Raw genomic sequence first — 20,823 nt, forward strand, 5'->3', positions numbered from 1 at the left:
CTACAAGGTCAATTTTCCCAAACTTATTACATCATAATTATTAATGATATGGACAGTCGGCTAATTTCCGTGTCAACCTTGGTTCAAATACTTTCATCCTGCTATCGTTAGAATTCTATCTGAAACACACTCTAGTCAAGTTATTGAACTATGGTAATTTAACTCAGAGATCACTTCCAATTCTTGTCGAAGGTTGGATAGCAATCGTCTTATAACCATTCTATGAACTTACTTCTACTCTTTACTAGGACTGCATCATAGGGATGTAGGTCAAACCCTCGAGAACTTACTCCTACTCTTTACATGAATGGTCGGAATACACCTAGGTTCAACCATAATCACTCACGAACTCATTTTCCTTTGTATAGCAGAATCATGTCGTCATCCAGAAATAACCCGCCGAGCAACGAAACCCCTATCCTTCATATCGACGCCGATACCTTCCAAGCAGCGGTATCAGCTGCCGTGACAGCTGTCCTTGCACACCTCCATACAAGTAACGAAAGCAAGGCTGAAAAGGTGTTGACAGTTCAAATTGTTGTAACCACCCGGGAAGTCAACAAATGATAACTGTTGCGAACACCCAAAGCCACAAATCGGAGTTTAAGAAACGAAAGCGTCAAGCTCAAAAGGAACGCAAGCGGTTTCAAAGGATTGCCAGGCAACAGCAACCAGTGGCGACCCCTGCCACCTCAGCACCGGTCAAGCGATATGAGGGAACACTCCCGAAGTGTAACAAGTGTAGCTACCATCATAATGGAGCTTGTCGGGTATTGCAATGCATCAATTGCAACAAAACGGGACACATTGCTCGTTTCTGTAGAACCACCTCTACCACCGGAGCCAGCCAAGTTTGCTATAGTTGTGGTGAGGCAGGACACTATTACAGGGATTGTCCAAAAAGGAAGATCAACGAAAACAACCGTGTCCACATAACTCCGACCCGACACTTCACTTCCACCACCAATGCTGGTACAAGCCAGATATGTCATTTATGTGGTGAGATTGGGCATCTCCAGAAGGATTGTCCAATAACAGAGAATTCTAGCGCAAACGGGAAGATACTAAGGATCACAGCCGCAGGAGAGACTACTGCGGACCCACGTTGAAATACTAGGGCGTTTCGTTATAATAGACTTGTAAGCTGTTAAACACTAGTGCAACTCAAGTCTTGTCTTTTGCGAGATCCCGCCAGTTAAGGGGCTCTCGTGCTGCGTATACTTGCTTTTGTAGTATACCTTATTCGCAGCAGTAGTCTTGTAGTAAACTAAATTACCGAAACTCTGTAAAAGTTGCACCTTTATATTTTATAACACTTTTATGATCTAGTCTAACGCCTTTTATTTCGAGTAGTCCGACAGTAGCAAATAACAAGAATCAATTTGATCCTCACAATGCCAGTCTCGTGCAAAAATCCTTTTCCCCATAGTCTCCTTTCTAGCGAAACCGCCATTCCATAACTCCGAGGTACTCATGCAGAGAGTACCTTATGTCTCTTATCCTTCCCGAAGACACTTCAGCAAACCTCCCCGGAGTACCACTCGTACAGTATGTCAAGTTCAACCCGAAGACCCATACGGTTGATCTATCGTTGGAGAAGGTATACGCAAGGGTGGTATATAATCAAGGTTCTACAGGCTTAGAATTAATGATTCCGCTTTAATTTCTTTTCCTTGTTTGGATGTGAGCTTAAAGAAAAATCATTTATTCGACTGCCTTTTCAGTCTTAATTATATACGACTCGTATACACGAAGCTGTGATTGATGAACCAAATATGACTTCTGATATGAACTTTAGGACGGAGACTGCCCAAGGCTACGAGTGATCGTACTGCCATGCGGATAAACTTAGAATCCAAATCAAATGCCTTCTCACCAACCAAGACAACAGATTCAGATAGAACAGAAAACTCCCAGGATTATCTCCGCAACGTCAAGTTGAACTTAGGACCGACTTAGTTCCAAGGGCTACCCCCAGTAGCCAAACCGCCCTATCATCTAGCACCTGCATTGATGCAAGCACTGTCCGATCAACTTAACGAACTGCTCAGCAAGGGCTTTATAAGACAAAGCTTCTCACCCTGGGGAACTCCGGTCTGGTTCGTCAAAAAGAAAGACTGATCACTTCGTATATGCATCAATTACAGGAAGCTCGACAAGCTAACCATCAAGAATCAGTACACTTTTGCCTATCATAGACGAATTATTTGATCGACTGTAAAAGGGCGATCTTCCTTTCAAAAGTCGTTCCAAGATCCGGGTATCGCCGACTACGAGTGCTAGGGGAGGATGTTCCGAAGACAGCCTTCCGAACTCGTTATGGGCACTACGAATTCGTAGTGATGTCGTTCGGATTAACAAACGCACCCGCAATATTCATAGATTTAATGGATAAGGTGTGTCGTCCTTACTAGGATCAGTTCGTCATCGTCTTCATCGATGACATACTTATCTACTCTCGTGGTAAGGAAGAGCATAGCCAACAGCTTCAGCAGACCTTGGAAACATTTCGATCAGAGGTGCTCTACGTTAAGTTCTCTAAATGCGAGTTTGGATTCGAAGGGTCAAATTCCTGTGTCACATTGTTAGTGAAGAGGGAATTCAAGTAGACACTTCCAAATCCAGGGCTCAGTTGCATTTTGATGTAACGAGGTAATGTCATTACCTAAGCCTCCCATCAGTTAGAAACCCTCAAAGCTAGATATGAAATTCACGATCTAGAGTTAGAGGGCATCATTAGAGAAGATCGTTCAGATTAGTGGACGATTGAAAGCCTCTAGTGACCGACAGAAAAGTTACGCAGGGCTTTTCGAGATTCTCGCAAGAATCGGCCCTGTAGCTTGCAAACTTAACTTACCCACGAACTCAATAACGTACATTCTACTTTCCACGTCTCAAACTTGAAAAAGTGTCTGTCCGACGAGACTCTTGTAATCCCACTCGACGAAATCGAGATCAACAAGAGCCTCAACTTCGTGGAAGAACCTGTAGAGATCATGAACCGAGAGGTCAAGCAAACAAGGCAAAGCCGAATCCCGATAGTGAAGGTTCGCTGGAACGCCAAGCGAGGACCTGAATTCACTTGGGAGCGAGAGGATCAGTGGAAACTGAAATATCCTCATCTTTTACTTAGTCATTTTGTAACTACTTATTTGCTTAAACTCTAATTTTGGGACAAAATTCCTTCTAACGGGGGGATGATGTGACAACCCGAAATTTCCATTCGTACAAACCCTACAGTGAAGCACTGCGGATAAAAGTCAGATACTTTTCTGCTAAAATTTAGCCGGTTTAAAGTCCGTCTGAGTGTTTTAAAGCTTAGTACTTCAGGACATAACTGGAGAGAGGATACACTAGGGTTTATTGTGCATCAATAAAGTCTCAAAACTCCAAGAGTTTGGAGTTTACGGCCCAAACATGGTGTTTACGGCCGTAAACCCCGAGGAGTATAAATATGACACTTAGTCATTTTTATCACTTTTTCACCTTCAAGCTCAAGAACACTCCCTTTTCTCTCTCAAGTATCATAACACATTTCTTCAAATCCTCCAAAAATGTAAGTGTTCCTTCCTTTGATTTGTTAATACAACACTTTATCTAGTGTTTATACACGATTTCATCCATGGAAATCTTCTCTTTTCTTAGATCTTCAAGTGTTCTTCAAAACACCAAGAACACCAAGAACACACACTAGTGTTCTTGGCCCTTAAACACTCTTACAAGCTTCATATAAGTAAGTATACTCCTCCTAGCTAGTTATTTGCTTAGAATACTTGCTAAACCATTGAAGAACATCAAAAACCCCCAAGAACACATGGGTTTACGGTCAAGGGATATCCTTGAACCGTAAACACCATCAAGTGGTGTTTAATTGCCCCTGACACCTTCTAAGGCTTGGATATTGGACTAGAACCTTACATGCATGAGCTAGAAACCCCAAATCACGAAATGGTTGGAGTAACCATGAGTTTACGGCCGTAAACTCATGGGTTTACGGCCGTAAACTCATGGGTTTACGACCGTAAACTCAAGGGTTTATGACCGTAAACTCCCAAGGGTGGTCCAAGGACCATAAACCCCCAAGGGTGGTCCAAGGACCGTAAACTCCAAAGAGGAGCCATTTTGTGCCCTAAACCCTTCCTAAGCCTGTGATTCAAACCTAAAACACTTCCTTAAGGGGTATAAGACCTTAAAGCTCACAAATGCACCAATTACGGGTTTACGGCCGTAAACTCATGGGGGAATTGACCAAAAACCGTAAACACATGTAGGGTTACCAAATGAGGAGTAAACTCCAATGTGAGGCCATACTCTCCTTAGATGCAACCCTTAACACTCCTAGCACTTGAAACAAAGTGTTTCCATGTATTAGGATGTCTTTACTTGAATAATTAGTTGTTAAATGACTAATTAGATACATTTATGTATCACTACATGTTACATAGGATCCGTGTGTGTGTTCAAGTCCTCACTTGACACCTAGCATCCTATCCGGCACCTCCATCCAAATCACTCACTACAGGTGAGTTCATACCCCTTAATTAACCTTTTAAATGTTTTTAAATGCTTTTATGGGGGGGAATACAAGTTGAAATCATGATAGTTATTATATCAATCACATGTGATTATTAACTATCAAACTATGGATTTACTACACTTTTAGCTGCTTTACCAAGCAAACTACTTCCAAATGATTTCTCGAATGCTTTTACACGTTGAACTCTTTATCAAAATTGTTTTCTAAACTACATCTTTCCTTTCAAATACTGTTATGACTATGTTTCAAACAAAGGTTTTCATGTACTTCAAACTATGTTCCAAATAAGGGATTTCTTATACTTTAAACTGTTTATATCAAACAAACTGCTTTTAAATTGTTTTACAAATTGACATTAAGTCATCAAGTCTTATTACTAAACTTTTCAAATGTTTTACAAAACTTCTTTTGAACTTTTAGATTATCAATTGCATGCCTCTATATGTATAGTCATATAAGTAATGTTTAAAGGACTTAGGACTGCTAACCCGCCTTATTTCCTGTTCCTTGTTTGGTTGTGGACTTAGGGTATCCTGTTATTTGTCCGAAGGTCGTCTAAATATTAGTTATATATTATGTATACATATATAGACATAAAGGTTCTACCAGTCAGTTCAGTACCTTTGGGTAGCAAAGGCATACTTCCATTTATTCATATACATATATTACTAGTAACTATGATGGGTATAGTTAGGAGATACTATTTACTATTCCTAGTGCAAAGAATCACACAAGAGTCAGTTCATTCATGATTCTATATGAATATATTACATACTTTAGGAAGATACCCTTCATTCAAATAGGCTTTTCGAGGCGTATTGTTCATTCGATACCACCTGGATTCTACACTTCATTCATATAGGCTTTTCGAGGCGTATTGTTCATTCGATACCACCTGGAGTCTACACTTCATTCATATAGGCTTTTCAAGGCGTATTGTTCATTCGATACCACCTGGAGTCTACACTTCATTCATATAGGCTTTTCGAGGCGTATTATTCATTCGATACCACCTGGAGTCTACACTTCATTCACATAGGCTTTTCGAGGCGTATTGTTCATTCGATACCACCTGGAGTCTACACTTCATTCATATAGGCTTTTCGAGGCGTATTGTTCATTCGATACCACCTGGAGTCTACACTTCATTCATATAGGCTTTTCGAGGCGTATTGTTCATTCGATACCACCTGGAGTCTACACTTCATTCATATAGGCTTTTCGAGGCGTATTGTTCATTCGATACCACCTAGAGTCTACACTTCATTCACATAGGCTTTTCGAGGCGTATTGTTCATTCGATACCACTTGGAGTCTATGTTTTATTTACTTTATAGTCAGCAGTGTCACTGCTGAGGTAGAATATTATTTTATTACAGTTACTTTGTGATTTTATTACATACACGTTCAGGTATAGCTATAGTTAGATATTAATAGTTATACTAAGGGAAAAACCTTCATTTTTGCAGTAGTGCAAACCTACAAAACAGTCGGGTCTTGATAGAAGACTGCTTTTATACTAATAGGAAATATGGGATTTTCTAGGGTTTATCATATTTATACAAAGTTTTCATAAAACAATTACAAGACTTTTCTTTACAGTTTTACAAATCAATGACACTAAAATACTTATGTTCTCACCAGCTTTAAAGCTGATACTCGCTTTCAAAATAACTTGTATTCTCAGGTCACCAGTAGACAGGTACGATGACAAGGTTTTGAGTAGACGGAGCGGTCAAGACTCGTCTTTTATTTTGATTTCTTATTATCATGTCGTATACTATGAAAGAACACACATGTATTAAAATTCTACTATTAATGCAATGGATGATGTTGTTGCTTGTTTACTACTTTACACTGTTGTGATACTTTACATAACGTCCTCCGTCCCAGAACGTTTCCGTCGTTCTTGGTTTTGGGGTGTGACACTTTCCTTTGATGAACTTGTATGATCTTATACAAGTTGCATTGCTTTTGAAAGATAAAGATGCTTCGTATCTTCGAGAAACTGATCCAGAAGTTTTTCGTCTTGGTCTTGCTCACATCAAAATATTCATAGACAACTATTATGAATGTTTAGCCCTAACTGATGTGGAGTTGGCAAATGCGAAGGCATTGGAAGTAAAAGCTCTCATGGAACCAACGAAGTCTCAAGTGGAATTAAAGAAGTATGCAGATGAGGAGATCTGCTTAAAGCCATTTGGAATGGTCTTCGCAGGAAAAGATAAGAATGGGAAAGCCAAGAGATTTTTTTTCCAGGCATGCGAAGTAGAGAGGTACACTACGTCCCAGTATACGAACTTTATTGTTCGTATGAATAACTGTTCGAAAAACAATATTGGGGATAAGAAGGAGCTGAAGAAGATTATTTCTTGGTACACGGAAATTCGAAGGGTGATGTTGTATGCCATACAGATTCTTACGAACTGAAGAAGGTCGACATTATTACAAAGGGGGAGATTGTAAGGGTCGAAGACCTGTTGTAATATGTCGAAGACTTAATATTATTTTACAATGCATTTTGTAACGAAGCTTAGATGTTTAGTCCTTGTAATTTTTTGTGTGCTTTCATGTTTCCTATAAATAGGGACATTACTTAGAGTTAGATAAGAGTCTTTGTACGAACTTGTCTACATTCTCTCTATAAGAATTGAAAGCATAATAGAGTTGAAACCAGATCATATTTACATCGTGTGTTCGAATTACGTTTTTGTTACTCTGATTTGTTACATTCTCGATTCATCACTTCATCAAGATTTTAAGTGGTTAGCGATTTTGGTATTTGCATTCTCACATTCGATTATGATTACGGCATCCCTCTTCATAGTTCGAATTGTGAGAAATGGCAAAAGGTCTAAACTTTATGATTACAGTATTCCTCTTCATAACTGTTTAGACACACATGTGAGCTATCTAAGGAAAGGTGTATGATTTTGATAAAATCTTATCAAAGCATCTTGTATCAGAAATCTGAACTTTGGTAATGAAAGTCAATAAAGTATTAATTTCTAGAAGTCCAACTGATTTCTGAGTACATGTCAAAGCTAGTGGGAGCATAAGTGTTGTGCTAATAGTTATCATGTTAGTGGGAGCATGATTATTATGTTAAGTGTTGCAAGTTAGCAATGTTAATTATAGAAAATAAAAGTTTCAAATTTGCAAAGTTGTAGGGTTTGAAAAGGTTGTTTTGCTATAATTAAGGGAGAGAAAATTATACTTCATTTCAATTCTAAAAGCTTAGATTGAGATTTCAATCATATTTAGTCAAGTATACATATGAATGTTCTGTTGGAATGGTTAAACATAAGGAAGTTCTATATATGGAAGCGTTTATTGCGTTCTCAAATTCGATTATGATTATGACATCCCTCTTCATAGTTCGAATTGTGAGAACATGACAAACAAAAAAAAATTATAGCAAAAGACTGGTCAAGTATCATGTCTTTATGTGAGACATCATGAATCGTGTCCCATATGCTTCGGGTATAGGATCGATTACATGTGCTATAATATTTATTCGTTCTAAATTTTCCAAATGCCTAGGGCATTAAGAGGGAAAAGGACTAGAACTGGTTTTGACTAAAATGATTAAGCAATAGTCAAGGACAATCTGAGGTTTACCAAATATTGGTTGCTCCTGGACAGTTGGAAGTGTAGCGTAAACTTTGGAAAGAACCATATTGACATATTCTAAAAAGAGGCAACTCTGGTTCAGAAGTGATAGTCAAAATGGAATATGGAAATGTTTCCATAGGTCGAAGTTATTCTTTAAATCTGTGTAATATTAGAAAAACTTAATGCAAGAAGGATGTTCAAAGGAATGTACTTTGAATGTGAGACTTCGTTTCCATGGAATTGCTCTCCATTGGAATACTTTGTAATGTATGTTTCCAAAGTCTCTGTGACTTTTGTGCATAGTCATTACTAAAGGATCATTGCATATAAGTTTAGAATCTAACAGATTATAGTAAATGGCAAGAATTTGGTATTCTTACATTCACGGTAAGGATTTGGAATTTTGAAATGTTGTCAATTGATCTATTTCACAAAGAGAGGACCATAGGTAAACATAGTGTGCATGCTTGGAGCATGGCATAACTGTTGTTTTGATTCAAGTATTAAGTTCATTATTTGAAACATTATACAATGAACAATGAGTAATCAATACGACTCAAAAAGTTTTGGGGCCATATAGGATTAGTATTATTCTTGTGTTTCACTTTGCATGTTTTGACTTCCTGAATAACTAGGTTATTCAAACCATCCACAGTCGATCATACTTTGGAAGTAGGTATTGAGGCAAGACTGTCATGAATGGGTCTATAATTTGTCTAGGTGCTTTAGACATAGCTGTAGTGTTCATGAGTGCTCCTGGAATAAGATTCGAGTATTGGATTCAACCCACGCTCATTTGAATCACTTCATGGATTTTATCACGAGTGATCATGAGACGATAATATCTTATATTCTTCAAACTGAGAGATATGAGTTGCAGTCTACAAGTTGGTTACACATTGATAATGTGAAAACGCACTACTAACTTGGTGTTATAAAATGCATTGTTGTGTGTGATTTAATGAGTAAATAGAGCAGGCATATGAGTCAAAGTTTATCCATTCCTTTTACCCTTGGAGGGATAAAAGCAATATCTATGGGCCCCTCGATGATTTAGTGATGACACCCCTAAGTGCTTGGCCAAGCCTGGACTGATTTGATTTGTTCAATTAGTCGGTCGTCATAAATTGAAAATCGGGAAACAACAGATGGACAAAGAGAATGATTATAATCCATGTCTCAGTCCATATGATATCTAGAATGGAGGAATATATGATCCCTTATCTAATGGACACATCATTGATTTGTTCAGAGTTCGACAGCGGTTCTTTAAGAGCTACGATTGCTAGTCGGTTTGGAGTCATACTTGCAATAATAGTTATTAGACTTATCCAAGTGGGAGACTGTTGGATTAGGTGTCTAAGCCCATAACTATAATTGGTATGTACTAGACCCGAGAGTAGCATGGTCCATTTGGGTTGCATATCACCAGGACAATTTGATAGGATGGACTTTTGAGAAGAGGTTATTTATGATTTGTTAATATATTATAAGTTCTAATATATTAACATGAAATCATATTATTTAATTAGTATTGATCAAGAATTAATTTGGAATTAATTTAGTGATCAAAAGAGACTAATTAAATGTAGGGGGATTGATTTGGTAAATCAATCATTCTTATGGTGTGGGCTTATGGTTATTTAGGATGGGCTAAACCAATATGGTAGTCCATGGATAGTCCATGGAGGTTTAACCCATGGATCCTAAGTAAGATGAAAATTCATTCACATTAGGGTTTACATGGATGTGTGTGACAACCCGAAAATTTTTTGGTTTTAAGACCCAGTCAATCAACTCCACTGAGTGTCAAACTCATTAGTACTGAGTTCTAGCCCGGTTAAAGGCCATTCTAAGGAGTTTTGAGCCTAATACACTTAAGGAATAAGTGTTAGAAAGTACCTGCTAGAACCACAGTGTAGCAAATCCAACCATAACCTCATCAAAATGAGTTCACGGCCACAAGACCATGAGTTTACGGCCGTAAACTCCTGTGGCCATAAACTCAAGTGTATATAGATGATACTTGGCCATTTTTCTCATTCTTTCCTTCCTTGGCCGATTTTCCTTCAAATCCTCTCAAGTATCATCAAGAACTTCTTCCAAGATCTTCATATAAGTAAGTATTATTTCTAGATTTGTTGATACATCTCTTAATTTAGTCCCCTTCCATGATTTCATCCATAGAAATCATTCTTTTCTTAGATCTTCAAGTTTCACCAACAACACCAAGAACACACACTAGTGTTCTTGGCCAAAACCGACCATTTCAAGCTTCTAGATCGTAAGTACTCTTCCCTATACTTCTTATCTAGTTAGTATCCATGCTTAGAGACTTGAAACATGCATTTTCCCAAGAACATCTTGAGTTTACGGCCCAAGATCTCCCTTGGCCGTAAACTCAATGTTGAAGCATGTATGGACCATAAACCCTATAAGATGCAAAGCCAGTGACCCGGAACCCTTCCATGATGATTGAAGGACCTTAAACTTCACTCAAATACATAAAAGATTAGGAGTTTACAGTTGTAAACACCTTTAGGCCGTAAACTCATTAAAAGCCTCAATGAAGGTGGTCTTTTTCATACAAGTATAGAAAAAAAAGTCCCTAAAGTTTCCCTAGCTTTCAAACCAACACTTAGCCATGTTTGACCATGAGTTTACGGCCGTAAACTCCCTTAGGCCGTAAACCCATGGTAGTAAACTCATGTTAGTGCCATTTCACTTTCCTTTGATGAATCACATGTGATTCCAACACTTGGTCAAAGTGTTTCCTCGTCCCGGAAGGTGTTTCCTTTCATATAGTTGTTTATAAACACTATATTCCTGTCAATATGTGTCCTTATATGTCATTTAGGACTTATTGTGTCTCAGGACTTCATTCGTGGAACTTCTCATCCTTACACGCATACCCGTTTGAATCACCCACATCAGGTGAGTTCATACCCCGTAATGAATCTTTTAACTGTTTTAACTGTTTTAAGGGGGGAATACAAGTTGAACACAATGATAATTGTGTAAATGTTTGTTATAAACATCTTTCAAAATGTTACTTATGTCATTTATAAGTTGTCAAAACATTTCAAAAACTCTTTTAAAGTTATGTTGCTTTATAGTTATACAAAACTCCGTTTTTAAAGTACAAACATAACTTAGTAGATAAACGAGTCTTTTCAATAACAGTCCAAGTAGAACATTAGTAAACTACACTAGGTATAGTTTAGGAGAATGCTATTCATTTCTTCTAGTACAATGAAGCATACAAAGAGTCAGTTCTTACATGAGTCAAACATATAGTGAAGAGAAACAAACAATACCATACAGAGAGAACACATAATTATGAGAAACAAACAGAACGTACAATATACAGTACAAAACAAACAAGTTAGGTTGCTATAGCATGAGAACACACAGGATCTAATTATACCAATTGATCACTAACTCATTGTTTTAAACAAATGGTGATAGTTATATTGGGTATACGTGATCATATAACTTTAATGTGAATTACACGATGTGCAAGAATTTGCTGAGGTCGCGTTTGGTTCCCTTAATCTCTTGACATGGAGAGCGTTTAGTAGGGGTTCTAGCCTTCACATTATGACCGTAATAAAACAAACATGTTTTTAGGTTACCAGTACATCCACAGGTCATTATAAACGACAACTGTGTACTTACATTTCCCATTACTTTCATAAAGTGACAGTACCACTTGAAAGACAAACTCAAACTATTTTCGAGTTAAGATAGTTATAAACTAGGGAAAACATACATTTTTACAAACGACAAACAGAACAGTCGAGTCTAGCACATAATAGTAGATGCCTTGGTAGAAGGTTACGTTTAACAGAAAATGCCTTGGTAGAAGGCTACGTTTAAAAGAAAGGACCATAATGCTAGTCTTATGATTCCTTAATGTATACATCACAGGATATATATATACCAATAGGGTCCGACAGGTAATAGGATGTGTGCTCTCTGCTTCATTTCCTGTTCCTTGTTTGGTTGTGCGCTTGGAACGAATTCACCCAATCTATTTTCTATTCGATTCTATATATATGTATGCTCAGTATACATTAAGTCATCATAAGTGTACCAGGTATGGGTCAGGTTATAGGACATAGTGTCAAAGCACAGTTTTTCTAGTACAAAACATACTTTCCAAAATCAGTACTTTTGGTATACAAAACTAGAAACTTCCCAGTAAAAGGTTTAATCCATTTTATTAAACCAGTACAATTTAAAGGACCTTAGGTGAGTAACTCTATAATACCTTAGTTTATACACCATGTTTATATATAAAACTAATACCCAATAGGTAGTTGGATGTGTGCTTTCCGCCTTACTTCCTGTTCCTCGTTTGGTTGTGGGCTTAGGGCAGATTCACCCAGTTAACTTTCTATCCGATATTAGATTATATATATCAGTATAAACTAAGCTATTATAAAAGTAGTCACTGTGGTCACCATTTTATTATAAGAAATATGGGTTTTCTTAAAGAACCTTTCATTAGATATAAAGGAACCATTACAATTAACTCCATGAGTAACAAGTGTTTACACTAGGGTTATATATGACGATGATCTAACAACCAATGGGATGTGTGCTATCCGCCTTAATTTCTGTTCCTCGTTTGGTTGTGAGCTTAGGGCAGATGCGCACAATCGATTGTTTGTTTACTCTGAGTCTTATATAACTCGTATCCGCTTAGTACCCATAGAAAGGGTTGTAGTGTCATTTTACATAAACTTCCATCACAGTAGGAAATATAGGATTTTCTAGAGGAACAGGCGAACTTTTCAAAACAGAACTTACAACTTACAACATTTTACAACTACATGTTACAACTACATTTTCAACACCATTTTACATCTACATTTTCAACAACACTTTACAACTTACTCACATCACTAAAATCTTATGAACTCACCAGCTTAATTGCTGATCAACTCTTTCAAATAACTTGTATTCTCAGAAGACTATTAGACAGGTGCTCGTGCTGGGGATTCAGAAGATGGAGCATTATAGCTTCAAGTATTGTTTTGTTATTTGTGTATGAATTCTATGTTTTGTGAACACACACATTGTAAACACTTTCTTTCGAAATGAAATGGTTGTTCATTACTTGCTTACCATATACATATCTCGTGATACTAAACATGACGTCCTCCACCCCTAAACGATTCCGCCGTTCCGGTTTTGGGGTGTGACAATGTGACCTAATCCTAGCCACACTATATAAGAACACCCTAAGCTACTAAATCGGCCCTAGTGAGCTTTTGGAAGGCTATAACCGATTTTGTGTGCATGAACTCTCTCTCAAAAGCCTCCATTTTCCAAAGGTGTGTTGTGACTTCATTTGAGGCATTCATACTATTGGTGTTAAGTTCTTAAGGTCCAAGGAATCAAGCTACATCAAAAGGTATGTCATTCTACTAGTTATTGTATTGTATTTACTCCATTGTATGATAGTTAGGATGATACCTTGGAATATTGATATTTGCATGTATAATAGAGAAAACATAGATCCAAAGTATATAGGGTTGCATGTATACCATAGGAGTGTTAGAATGCTCAAAACCCTACATAAATCATACCCGTCACGACATTGGGTGCGACGCGTGCCTCCTCGGTAGTCAACTGGAAGGCTCGGCTCCTCACCACTGGAGCCTCCGACTTGCCCTGCCGGCCATCAGTGATCCGCAGGGTCGCTGGAGCTGGTGCCGCTACCGGCGCTGCTGTTGCTGTCAATCTCGGGAAGTTGGCCTTTTTATGGCCCTTCTGATTGCAATGAAAGCAAATCAGGTCTGATGTCTGAAAGGTGGGGGTAGAAGCAGTGCAATCCCTACCAAAGTGCCTAGTCTTGTCGCACTTATAGCAGCCTGATGATTCCAGTCTACAAGCTCCCTCATGCGGCCTGCCGCATTTCCTGCAGTGGCTCTGGCCCGGCTGGCCCTTCGACCTAGAGTCGAATCCCTTGGGCTTCTTCCCCGAAGCCGCAGTAACCTGTCCCTCCTCCGCCTTCCTCTTCCTGAGGTGCTCCAAGTCAATCTCCCTCTCTCTCGCCCTGTGAATCATAGAATCCAGGGTCGGGCATGCTGAGTAGCTGACGTTCTCCCGAATGTCTAGTCTCAACATGTCATGATAGCAGGTCTTCCGCATCTCCCCATCCCCCGCATACTGAGGAACCAATAAGGTCCTCTCCCGGAACTTGGCGTTAATCTCTGCCACTGTCTCTGTAGTTTGTCTCATGTCGAGGAACTCCCTGGTCAGCTGCTGAAGCTCCACTGCCGGCGCAAACTCAGCCTTGAACCTGGTCACAAAGTCCGACCAGGTCATAGCCTCAACGGCTGAGGCTCCCAAGGAATCACCAACTGACTCCCACCAATCCCTATCCCTGTCCCTCAAACACCCTGCCACATATCGAACATTCGACCCATCAGGGCAGAAGCTCGTCAACTGTGCATACTCGATGTCTGCGATCCATCTCCTGGCCACGATGGGGTCCTTCGCCCCATGTAAATCCGGTGCACTACTCCCCCTGAAGTCCTTAAAGGATAGGGTGTGCGCCTTTGACTGGCTAGCTACACAGTCACTCCTAAACGCCCTAAGGCGATCCTCCATCAGCTCAATGGTCCCTTCCTTGATCGACCCGAAAATCATCGGGGTCGAATCAAGGATGCCTCTAGTGATCTCAGAAGAAATGAAATCACGTAGTCCCTCATCGACTGACTCAACACCTGATCCCTAACTTGATCCTGAGCCTGATCCTGACCCTGAACCTCCTCCTCCTCCATGTCGCGTAATCATCACCATTTTGAAACAAAACACATAATCATCAGGGTCATACATAACCTCACGAGGTCTCACATACTACAAGTTTCCTGGTTCCATCTCGGCCATCCTTGACTTGAGTACGTATCCTCTGCTTTCAGTAGTACGGGCCCATACTACCTTCCACATCTATCCGTATTTTCCTCAAGGATTGCCTTGACTTTACCAAGTCCCTTCCACTACTACTGCTCTCTGCACTATTCGCATTCTAGGCTCACCCTAGAGTAACTCTCCGCCTACTCTCCGCCATCAACTGCATAAAGAATCCCTGCTACCTTTACCTAACTAGCTTGCGAATACCATTACATATTACTAAGACCAGATAATTCTTCGAATGAGAGGTCCTACCCTATAATGGTTGGACTCAAACAAGAGTTGCGCAGTAGGGTTAGACCGGACCTTCTGAAATTATTTCGTCCTCACAATATGTAACTTAACGTATTCATTTACTAGTTAGCTAAAGATAACTAGAACTCCTAAAAGCACAAAGCAAGCAACATTCGAGCATTGAGTAACCATACTAAGCATATCCTATTCAGGCCATCATATTACTGATTAATCAGCTCTAGCATATAATTCAATATGCACATATAGCAGGCACATAAGGCATCTTCCTAGATCCTTAACCCTAATCTAGCATGCAGTTCTCATATAAGGGAAACAAGCATATAAGGCATCATTCCTAGACCCTTAGCCCTCATCTAGCATGCGATTCTCATAATCATATCACATCATAACATAACATGTATGGGTATCTTGGGGAAAACTTACTTGAGCTCGGCCGGTCGCACGCATCACACACCTTATTCTTTCTCAAAACTTCTTATTTAAATCTTGGAAAAATTATTTTGTTATAAAAAAACAATCTTTCAAACCCTCGATTTGAGTCCAGACACCCCCGAAGGTGTGTCCAAATCCCTCAAACCAAGGCTCTGATACGAACTTGTAACATCCCAAAAATCATGACCAAAAAATTTCGTTTTTAAATATAATACTTATAAAACCGTTTACTGAAAAACAACATCATCATCATTTCAAGTCATTAACCATAACCACATGTCTAAAAAAAATCATAACAGAAAGTAGTAATAATGTCAAAGTACGAATCTCATGGATCTCAAAATGCGGAAATCATGTGTGTGCGATGCGCTGCTACCGTGTCGGCTCCTTCCCCTTTGACGAAGAGGTACCTGAAACCAAAACTGAAAACCATAAGCACAAAGCTTAGTGAGTTCCTCAATCATACCACATACCAACAACATACATACTGTCGGGCGATTCTGGGGTGCCCGACCTACCCATGTCAAGTAGTTATGGGGCGCTGACCTACCCATGTCAAGCAGTTATGGGGTGCTGACCTACCCATGTCAAGTCGTTCTGGGGTGCTGACCTACCCTCCGGTTTATCGCAACCGGCTACGGGGACTATTTCACCCCTACTACTACCACACAAACATAGCATAAACATATTGTCAGACATATCTGGGGTGTCGACCTACCATTCGGTCCTAACGACCGAACTCGGGGACTACTCCCCTCCTACTACCACTAACACATACAACATATCATGCTAGCACATAAAACACATCAGGTAGTAGCAAACCTAGATAATTATCACAAAGACAATCATCTATCAACAGCTCCTACTAGTGGGCCGACATTGTTGCCGTAAACCCACCGCTATTGGAAGGTAACTCACCTCGATGTCGTGTAATGTTTGCATAGTCCTCGGTACGGAAACCCACTCATCTCAACTCCTCAATCCCTACACAACAACCTTTCTTGATTACTAATTCATACTCACAATCCTCCCTTATAAGGGTCAACTCAAGTCTAGGTCAAAGTCAAAGTAAAACCCTAGTCAAAGTCAACATCCAGTTGACTCGACTCGCCGAGTTGGTCCACCAACTCGTCGAGTCCATATCCTTACAAAATGCTACAACCCCGACTCTACTCGTCGAGTCTAGCAAGAACTCGACGAGTTCTCCTTCAACCATAACATCGGGACCATCTTCAACCGACTCACCGAGTTCATCCTTGAACTCGTCGAGTTCATCCTTGAACTCGTCGAGTTCATCTTCATCCGCATGAATGTGTCCAGTCTATGACTCGCCGAGTTCTCCTTGAACTCGTCGAGTCTGTCTTCATGTGGTTGGGACATTGCCTTGAACTCGCTGAGTCCATCCTTACACTCGTCGAGTTCTTTGATCTTCAAGTCCATAACAAACCCCAACCGGCTGAGTTTTCCTTCAACTCAACCAAAGACCATTTCTAGAAGACATTTGGGGAAAACTGTGACCCGACTCGCCGAGTCACCTAAGCGACTCGCCGAGTCCCTCTTTGTCCAAAACAATTTAGTCGATTTTAATCGGTCTTAATGCATCCAAATCATAGATCTGACCTCCTAGGGTCCATTTTGTACGTAAAGCTACGAACTTGATGTCCATGCATGGGGGTTTTGGCTCAAAAGGCTATAAAATGGGGTTTATAAGATACATGGGCTTCCCATGGCCATAAAGTTGGCACCTTTATGCCATGGGAACCCTCAATGGTTCCCGATCTGAAGCTAACACTCCACAATATGATCCAAACCCAAAGGTGGCTTAGAAATGTCCTAAAAATGGCAAGATCCATGTCTTAAAGAAGATCTATCAAATGATAAGTCAAGGTTCAAGCTTTTTACCTTGAATAAACTGGAAATGGAGCAAAATCTCTGGATCCACTTGCTTCTTCAAGAACCCCCAAGCTTCCACTTCTTCCTTCAAGCTTCAAACAACTCTAAATACTCAAAAATGGCTCAAGAACACTCAAGAAGCTCTAGGGTTTCGAGATAAGGCTTTCTGGAAGTGAGAGGGACGATGGGGGCTGGTTTGAGGCAAGATAAGTTGTTTAAATAGGGTGCAAACCCTAAATATTAGGGTTTCATCCAGACAGTCCTACTCGCCGAGTCGGGCTCCCGACTCGTCGAGTAGGTTACTTAAAACCCGCGTCCAAAGTATTGTCTACTCGACGAGTTGTGCCTCTAACTCACCGAGTCCCAGAGTAAAAACATAAAATCTTTAAATTTAAAATACGTACTAGGAACCGGGCGTTACATTTTGCATGTCTTAAAAGGGTCAAATCTTGGACTTTATTACACTAACTTCATGGAGTCCCCTTCAACTCTTGTTTGGTTGAACTTAACCATCAAGTCTCCATTTTTATGCTCAAGGGACACTAGAAACCCTAGGATCTATCATTATAACCTCCATGAGTAGCTCATACTCTCAAGAAACACTTTAAGGACCATTTTATGAATAAATAAGCCCTAAACTAGAACTAACACATGGTGTCATCAAGGTAGGAGATTTTTAACTCCAATAAGCCAGAAATGGTGAGTAACCTATGGATCTACAAGCTCTTTCTTGTCTAATGCTTCCCCACAAATCTTCTTTTTCTTTTTCTTCACTAAGCACCACACACACACACACAAAAAACAGCACAAGCTCAATCTCTTTGGAAAATGGATTAGGGTTTTGATATATGGATCAAGAGGCAAAGGAGGCTGATAAGATGAAAGAGGTGAAGGAATTAATGTGCTTAAATATGGTGCAAACCCTAAAAATTAGGTTTTGCCCCTGGCTCGCATACGCCCTGCGTATGTATGGGTACGCCCAACATACGTAGGGGACACCCCACCTCATGCAGCCACTAGAGTACGCCCGACGTACCATGTGTACACCCCGCGTACTCGAGCCCAAGGGTCCAGATGTAGGAAATAAATGGCTAAGGGCTTTACCTGACAAATCGGGTGTTACAGCTTGGTTATTCTATCCCTTTTTATGGTCGACCTTGAGGCCATGCCATTAGATGATTTTATAAGACAGTTTAGGAAGGATCATGTGCCTCCGATAAAGGTAGAGCGAGTGAATCGAGAGTATCGAACTCTCGAACATACAAGAAAGATCACCAACAGGTTCATGGAGAAGGCACCGTTCTGCCCGAAATATGTTGCGACTGAAAGGATGAAGACGACTCATTATTTTGAGATGCTAAGGACTGGGACATGTAAGTTTTGTGAGTGTTGCAAGGTGTCATACTCCATCTGAGATGGTTACTGCAACCAAGAGTAGGGAACTAGAGTTGGAGAGCCAACAATGAAAAAGAAAGCATGTGAAGTTCTATGCACCGTCACAGCGGCTAAGAAGTTCAAAGTTGTCGATACTCACTTCGGAGGTTAAAGGAGCCACATTCGTTGTGGCAGGTGTGTGAAGGCGTATGAGGGTGCTTATCATACTTTTGCATCTATGTTTTACAAGTAGGGATGAAAGTGGGTCCAAAACCGGCCCGAAAAACCTGAAAACCAGTTAACGAGATTTTGTAGGACCAGAAACTGGACCGGTATATAAGAACCAGTTCTGATTCGGTCCTGAGTGTGGTACTGACTCGAGTGGGTCTAGAACCAGGATACCCCGAAATGTCAAAGTGGGTCGGGTGGAACCGGATAAAGTTGGTCTAGAACCGGAAAACCCGGAAAAACCAAAGATTTGGTAATCACTTAGTGGATTAAACTTTGAAAATTTCCAGCTTTGATATCCGGACTTCGGGGGACTGTAAGTCATTGAATATAAACCATAAATATCAAAATTATAGTTTAAAATCATGTACAAACTCTAAACAACATGTTGGAGAAAACCGTATGCTAACCCTACTTGAAACAAATTAGATATGTATAATCTAATTTTTTCACAAAATACAAAAAAAAAAAAAAAAAAACTGAAAAATTGAAAATTTTCAACTTTGGGGGAATGTAAGTCAATGAATATGAGACCCAAAATGACAAAATTATAGTCTAAAGTTATGTAAAAACTCTAAAGTATACGTTGGAAAAATCGGCATGGTAATCCAACTTCAAGCGAATTAGATATGCATGTTTTAAAATTTTCACAAATACAATAAGCTGAAAAACAAAAAATTTCCAGCATTGATATCCCAACGTTGGGGGATTTTAAGTCAATGAATATAAAACCAAAAAAGAAAAAGCTCTAAACTACACGCTGGAAAAACCGCATGCCGATTTGACTTCAAACGAATGAGATATGCATGTTTTAATCTTTTCACAAAAACCGGTTTCGGTTCTTAAACCCGGTTTACCTGGACCCGAAGAACCCAAACCCGGATTACCCAAAACCCGTATAAAGTATTCTTTAAACCCGGACCAGAACTGATTCTATATATTCCGGTTCTAACGGTTCTGGTTTCAGTCCGATTTTCGGGTTAAATCTCATCCTTAGTTTTAAGTGTAGACAGGAAGGTCACTAAATTCGAGACTGTAGGCAAGTGGAGATGATGATATGCTTTCTTTGCAACTAGGTCACGTCAAGGCTGATTGTCCCAGTATGGCAGGAGGGGCGGTGTTGGCTCTAACACCTATAGCTTGGCAATTGCCTGTGAGCACCAGGAGTAGGCAGAGGCCCCACACATCATCACTGAGAGTTTTAAGTAGTAGAATGGCAAAATCCGTACTTCACTTTATAAATTTGGGTGGAAAAAAACTGAAGTGGGGCTGAGGAGATGCCATTTGACACCAAAATGATTTTTTTTATTAGGGGCGTGTTCGACACAGAGCATTTGAAGTGTTTGAGAGCTTCTAGCTTCGAGCGTTTGACAAAACGCTCCATTTTGAACAGAAAGTCTCGTTCGACACTACAAGCTTCTAGCGTTTAGTTTAAACAAAACGCTCCAAATCCAAATGCTACTTCATGTAGCGTTTAACAAAACGCTACAAGCTACCCACTAGCAGTTAATTTTGCCGAACACACCCTAAATAGGAAAATATCAATAATGTTCGATGACTAG

The sequence above is a fragment of the Lactuca virosa genome, chromosome 2, assembly GCF_052849685.1.
Source record: "Lactuca virosa cultivar CGN04683 chromosome 2, Lactuca_virosa_CGN04683_v6, whole genome shotgun sequence".
Taxonomy (NCBI): domain Eukaryota; kingdom Viridiplantae; phylum Streptophyta; class Magnoliopsida; order Asterales; family Asteraceae; genus Lactuca; species Lactuca virosa.